The sequence below is a fragment of the Terrapene carolina genome, unplaced genomic scaffold, assembly GCF_002925995.2.
Source record: "Terrapene carolina triunguis isolate 2854851 unplaced genomic scaffold, T_m_triunguis-2.0 Scaffold130, whole genome shotgun sequence".
NCBI classification, from domain to species: Eukaryota; Metazoa; Chordata; order Testudines; family Emydidae; genus Terrapene; species Terrapene triunguis.
The window spans coordinates 18,213,958-18,220,630 of NW_020664481.1; the positions used below are offsets into that span (position 1 = coordinate 18,213,958).

Sequence of the window (6,673 nt, forward strand, 5' to 3'; positions counted from 1 at the left end):
AATTCTAACCCTCATGGCTGCAGAAACAAGCTTGAGCACATGAATCCTAAAGGCTCAACACAAGGCAAATATATTTAAAATCTTTTTTCTTTTTTTTAAAATGCTTGAGTTTAGCAATACTGGATATTTTCTAGATGTTTTGAAGTATTGAAACACAGAGAAGTTTAGTTGGAATTCTCCACAAATGGACAATATTTTATATTTTATAGACACTATCCCTTGCCCACTTATGCCCCTTCAAATAAGCTTTAGAGCAGAGGTGGGAAAACTCTGGCCCGGGGGCCGCAACTGGCCCTTCAGTCATTTTAACCTGTCCCTCGATGTCCTGCCGGGAAGTGGGATCGTGGGCTTGCTCTGCGCGGCTCCCGGAAGCAGCGGCACATCCCCACTCTGGCTCCTACGTGTACGGGCAGCCAGAGGGCTCTGCATGCTGCCCCCAGCTCAAGTGCCAACCGCCGCAGCTCCCATTGGCCAGCAAACGGGAGCACCTGCAAATGGGGCAGCATGCAGAGCTGCCTGGCCATGCCTCCACGTAGGAGCCAGAGAGGGGACACATTGCTGCTTCTGAGAGCTGCTTGAGCTAAGTGCCTCCTAGAGCCCGTACCTCGACCCCCTCCCATACCCCAACCCCTTGCCCCAGCCCTGATCCCCTCCTACCCTCTGAACCGCTCGGTCTCACCCTCCTGCACCCCTGAGCCTGCACCCCCAGCCAGAGCCATCACCCTCCCACCCACACCCCTGCCTGGAGCCTCCTCCTGCACCCTGAACTCCTCATTTCTGGCCCCACCCCATAGCCCGCACCTCCAGCCGGAGCCCTCACCCCATCCTGCAGGCCAACCCCCAATTTTGTGAGCATTCATGGCCCACCATACAATTTCCATACCCAGATGTGGCCCTCAGGCCAAAAAGCTTGCCCACCCCTGCTTTAGAGGTACACATCACTAAGCCATAATGAAAAAAAGTCACCCTAGACAATGGAATAGGTTTTACCACAAGGCTGGAAAAACCTCACTGCCCTGAATAAGTAATTTTAGTCAGACAACCCTCCTCACTTTCTAAAGGTAAGGTTTCATTAAAAAAAAAAAATTAGATTTACAGCCTTATGGCTGCGGAGAGCCTTCCAAATGCAAACAGAGGTTAAACCAATGCAGTGCTGTCTGCAGTCAAGGAAGGGCAAGCTCATGCCATGTCTAAATGGGGACACTCAGGAAAGTTAAGACCAATCAACTAAAGGTGTGAAGTTAATGCAATAAGGCCTGGTCTACATTAGGGGTTTGTCTACACTTAAAACACTGCAGCAGCACAGCTGTGCTGCTGTAGTATTTCAGTGAAGACACTATCTAAGTTGATGGAAAGGATTCTCCCATCAGCATAGGTACCTCACCTGAGAAACGGTCGCTAGGCAAGTAGTTTAAGGTGAAACTTGGGGTAGGTAAGACAAATCAGATTCCTGAAAGAGGTACAGTTGTCTGGAAAGGTTGAGAGCAACTGTACTAGACTACCAAGAACACACTGTCCAGGGGAGTATATAACCCACACCTGCTCTGTCTCCCAACTAGGGGGTGACTGGGCCATATAGAGGTTGATAAGCCTGCTACAACCCAAATATAAAAAAGTTGGTTTCTTAAAATACTCAATATATTTATTTTTCTGACCTAAAAGCCAGATCCTCAAGCCAAAGTAACTAATTTGTACCGCTCTGAGGGGGCACAGGGGAATCCCAGTGACAAAAAGGCAGACTATCAAGTCCTGTGTTACCTAGAGAAGGTGTTGGGGCTAGCAGAGGGCATGGGAAGAATGCACTGCACTCTAAACCAGGGGGGCTAACCTGTGGCTCCGGAGCCATATGTGGCTCTTCAGAAGTTAATATGCAGCTCCTTGTATAGGCACCAACTCCAGGGCTGGAGCTACAGGCGCCAACTTTCCAATGTGCCAGGGAGTGCTCACTGCTCAACCCCTGGCTCTGCCACAGGCCATGCCCCCACTCCACCCCTTCCCAAACTTGCCATGCCCTCGCTCCTCTCCCCGAGCCTCCTGCACACCAGGAAACAGCTGATTGGGAGGTGCGTGGAGGGAGAGGGAGGCGATGATTGGGTGGGTGGGAGGCACTGGTAGCGGGGAGCTGACGGGGGGCTGTTGACGTATTACTGTGGATCTTTGGCAAAGTACATTGGTAAATTCTGGCTCCTTCTCAGGCACAGGTTGGCCACCCCTGCTCTAAACATTCTAGATCACAATGACAGTTCCAAAAAGCCAGTTCCAGCCAGCACAAGATAGTGCTACTGCCCTCCGAACTAGCAAGGCGGAAAAGTGACATGCCACTTCTCCCAACCCCTTAAGTTGCATGTGAAAATGTTGGTCTGCAGTTACTCAAGAAACAGGGGAAATAAAGATGTAAAGGTAATTTTATTGAAGGTTTTAGTATGTACACTTAAAAACACATCAAGCTATGTAAAGGGCAGTCTCAGTTTCAAACACAGCAACATGAAACAGTTCCTTCCCCATTGAACAGTTTAAAATATTTTTGTTGTTGCTTTAAAGCAAGCCAACCACAGCATCTCAGTGTGATTTTACAGATGCCTTGTCAATGCACTTCTGGAAAGCCCCTTCCCCCTCATGTTTTAAGATTTATTCTTTATTCAGTTTCATCAAAACAAGATTACATTATTGGTAATAATCACAGCTGCCATCAAATGGTGCTTTTTTGGTACCTGAACACTTTGCCCCTTCAGCCTAGCTGCTCCTCTATTAGTTACAATTCAGTATTCTGCCTGTCCACAAGAGTTGATCTACTTACAAGCCAAAAGAACAAGGTCCAACTTGCAAGCCAAAAGAAACTGGTCAATCTGACTTTAAGCACACCAGCAACCCTTTAGTCTTTCCCTATGCTTTTGCAGTCATTGATCCCCAGCATGCCTCTGGTAAAGTCAGGGCAAAGCTGCCATAGTTTAGACATGTAGACAAATCCCACTGGAGACCTATTTAGAACAACTCCTTTCTCATGATCTTCTAGACCAACTCTGAACCCAAATAATTGTTTAACCGATTAAAAATATTAGAGATTTTCAGAGCAAGGATTGAATTTAGCATTTTTAAGATCTGGAAAACAAACCTTTAAAGCTAAATTTAAGACCACTGGAAGAGTTAAGTCATGTCACTACATGTGCTTAAAGTGATATTCTAAGGCAATCCATTAAGTAGGCTTTACATAAGGGTAATGCTGTACAAGTTAGTGAGAATGGTTTCACAAAACAAGTTATTAGTGATTAACTAGTATAATAGTTCCTTATAAAGGTTTCTTGAATTTAGTACGCATATCAAAAGGCATAAAGTGTTCTCTTCTGCATTGTTAAATGTCAAGATTAAAACCATCAGTAGTCATTCTATACGTTTATTAAAGAATTTCTTAAAGAAATTCTTTTTAACACTACACTAACTAGATTGAAATCAAGTTCATTTAATTTTGTCTATGTTTTACAAAGTCAGTTTATTGATAACGGTCATAGAATTACATAAAAATAAAAAAATCCATTCTTGAAATAATCTTCAATTTTAAATTAAGCAAGATATTTGGAGAGAACTGCATAAGCTTTTTCCTTTTCATTTTCTAAGTGGGGAAAAAAGGCATTCAATGCACCTTTGCTTAGTTATTTGGAATATAATCTGTAGCAGACATTTGATGTATAAAATGAAATTGGGAATTTATATATAGAGAGTTTTCAGAGTAGCACCTCAATACACTATTCAAGTTGAAATTATCAATAGACTTAAAAAAAAAGTGAACAGGAGGGTCTTATCAATGAGCATTTTCCCCAGAAATCAGCTTTAAGGCCTCCCTTCCATTCTCTTATAAACTCTTTATGTCTGGTATTTTACTAGTTTAAACCATTTCATTTCCCTCTTTGGGCCTTTTTTTTTTTTTTAATCTTTGCAATTAAATTTCTCCTACAGCTTATAGCAACACAAGGTGCGATGCAGGATATTTTGCAATCATAACATCTTAGATTACTGCTCATTTAAATGCAGAACCTGAAGCAACCTCCAGTGTCAGACTACAGTATCCTATATCATCTTACATAGGAAACAATTTATATAGCCAAGGTGTCTTCCTTTGCTGAAGACACACTCAGTTTGTTTTCACATACAGCAGTTACATAAAAATCAGTAAGATAAAGGTTTGTCTTGTAAAGTTCTCCTCTAGTTCAGCATGACTGTAAAAAGGCACAAGACTCCAAGAGAATATTCTACTGCAGTCAAGCTCTTTCCTCTCCCACTCTGAATTTTGTCTTAGCTGTACGGTAGGTGCCAGATAAGTGATATGCACTGAAAACACTAGCATACAATGCATATTTCCAAATTAATATAGCCACAGGCAACATGTGTTATATCTTCCTATTAAAAAATAGAAACCTAGACTTCAAGATAAGCAAAAGTGCTTCTTCCAGCTTTGCTTTATACACTAAGTTGTTTGCTTGTTGTTCAATACTGCACATTTCTCTCCGGTGTGGTGGTTGAAAGTTTCTTGGTGGGATTTTTTTTTTTTTTTTTTTTTTTTTTAAGTCTACCACCACTCTCTCACCTCATATTACTGCAGCAAAGGTGCTGGTATTTACTTTCCTGTTTATTTACATCAACAGGAGAACAAGAATGTTAACTGCAGTAATGTGGGGCTGAATGGTAGGCAGAAGCTAAAGTGCTAGATCACCAGTCAATCACTAGTTATTGACTATTAAGGAGGTACTGTAATGGTCATATCAGACACTTTCTAGTAAAAGTCTTTTGTTTGGTTTTTTTGCACCCTCTAAACACAATATATATTACATTGCGGCTATCTGCAATCCAAAAAATAAAAAAAATCCAGAATGAAAGCATCTGTGTGTCACGTACAGCAAAGACACCATCAATACTAAGTAAGTTTTAACATTAAAAGTTTACTTTATATTAAAATGTATTATTTAACAAATTTAAAGAATTCTATTTTAAGTTTTTTTGGATGAAAGGTACTATAGACAAACTGTATAGACAGACTTGTCCATTTTAAAGATCCACTTCAATTTTAGCCAGGATTCCATTTTCTTTCTGTATTAACTTTTAGACAAAGTAAACATCCATTAGATTGAACTTCCTTCTAATAGTTTAAAAGGAAAGGAGGAGCTTTAAAGGCTATTTTAATTGATGGAGTTGGCAGAGTAAAGTGCAGGGCTTTAAGAAGCAACAGCTTCCACCACACTGAAAAGCAGCAATAAGACTAAGCAAGCACAGAACGAATAGGGCACGGGAATTATTTCAGCCTCAGACAGCACCCCACAGATCCAAGCACACCAGTAGCCAACCACCACCACCCTTAGCCTTCCAGTCATTACACTGTTACCACACAACACCGGAAGCTGGTTCCTGCCTCCATCTCCCAATACCACACACTCACCATAGTTATGAGGCAGAAGAGGACAAGAGAGACAAGGAAGGGAAATCACCTCAAATTGCCAATCCTTCCCATCCATTCCAGTGTTTCCCGAGGGAGAGACGAAGGCTAGAAGCCACGCTTGAAACTTACCAAAACAAGGGCTTTGAGATCTCACATCCAGGCTGGCCCCTGGTCCCCAATCACCGTCCCCCATTCATCCCAGTTTACCTCAAGTAATTCACCGCCCCCCACTCAGCGGAGGCGAAGAGGAGCAGCAGAGAAACCCCCGAGCACTCCTGTAGTTTCGGCTGTCGCCACAGGGACCTCCACTCAAATTGCCAGGCCTGGGCGTGTACCTGATAAGGGACAGGGACTTGGGTAGCCCTTCTATCTCCGGGCCCCACAGCCTCTACTGCTGGTGCAGGGAGCGCCCTCCCAGCCACACAAACACACCCCTCAAACTTCTCCTGGCAAGGGGAGGGAAAGAGAGCGCTCGGACCCGCAGATATGGCAATCCCTCAGTCCTCGCCCCCCCACAAACGAGGAGCGCCCTCCGCCTCAGCCGCCAAGGGAGGCACGGCCAGCACAGGGGCTAGAGATGCCCCTCAGACCCTCGCCCCACACTGTTACCTTCCCCCCAAGCAATAGTCCTTCCACCGCCCCCCAGAACTGGAAAAGGAGGAGAAAGAGCTAGGACTCGACCCCTGGTGTGGACCCCCCCCGCGCGCCCTACTCACCAGGGAAGGGAGCCAGAGCTCGCTAGCGTCTCCTTTTCCCCAAGTCCCCCACACTCAGCTCCTCGCCGCCATTTTCCTCCTTGCCTGAGTTTAAATAGGAACCAGCCTCTCGGAGAGCCGCCGCCAGCCACAGCCAGACTCAGCCCGGCCACCGCGGGGCATTATGGGAGGTGTAGTTCCAACCCGCGCGGGATCCAATGGGACCTGTAGTCCTGACGCGACCCCTGCCCCTTCAGCGCGGCTCACCATGGAACCTGGAGTCCTCCGCTGAGCCACACACCCCCTTTTAAACTTCACCTCCCAGTGGCCTCCGCGGCTGCCCGCCAACCGGTGGCCCCGATGGCGATTTTTTTTCTTAAATCATTCTGTTTCCGGCGTCCGACTTCCTGGTTCTGGGGCGTTACATAATAACACCGGTGACGGGGCGGGAACGCAGCGTTGTGTGAACCTCCCCAGTGGGACCTTGTCTCTCTCTCTCTCTCACACCCCCCCCTTAACCCTAGCTGAGACCCCCGCACAGAGGCTGAAGGAA

At 45.3% G+C, this 6,673-nt stretch overlaps 1 protein-coding gene across 3 annotated transcripts in view; it reads right to left on the reverse strand.

The window, feature by feature from the left end:
• The window catches only part of NCOA3 (nuclear receptor coactivator 3), a 173,212-nt gene extending 166,965 nt beyond the window's left edge, over positions 1 to 6,247 (reverse strand). For all 3 annotated transcript variants that reach the window (XM_026652710.2, XM_026652709.2, XM_026652708.2), the window contains exon 1: positions 6,142 to 6,247. The gene's annotated coding sequence lies outside the window, so the exon portion shown is untranslated. The remainder of the gene's footprint in view (positions 1 to 6,141) is intronic.
• Positions 6,248 to 6,673: the final 426 nt, after the last annotated feature.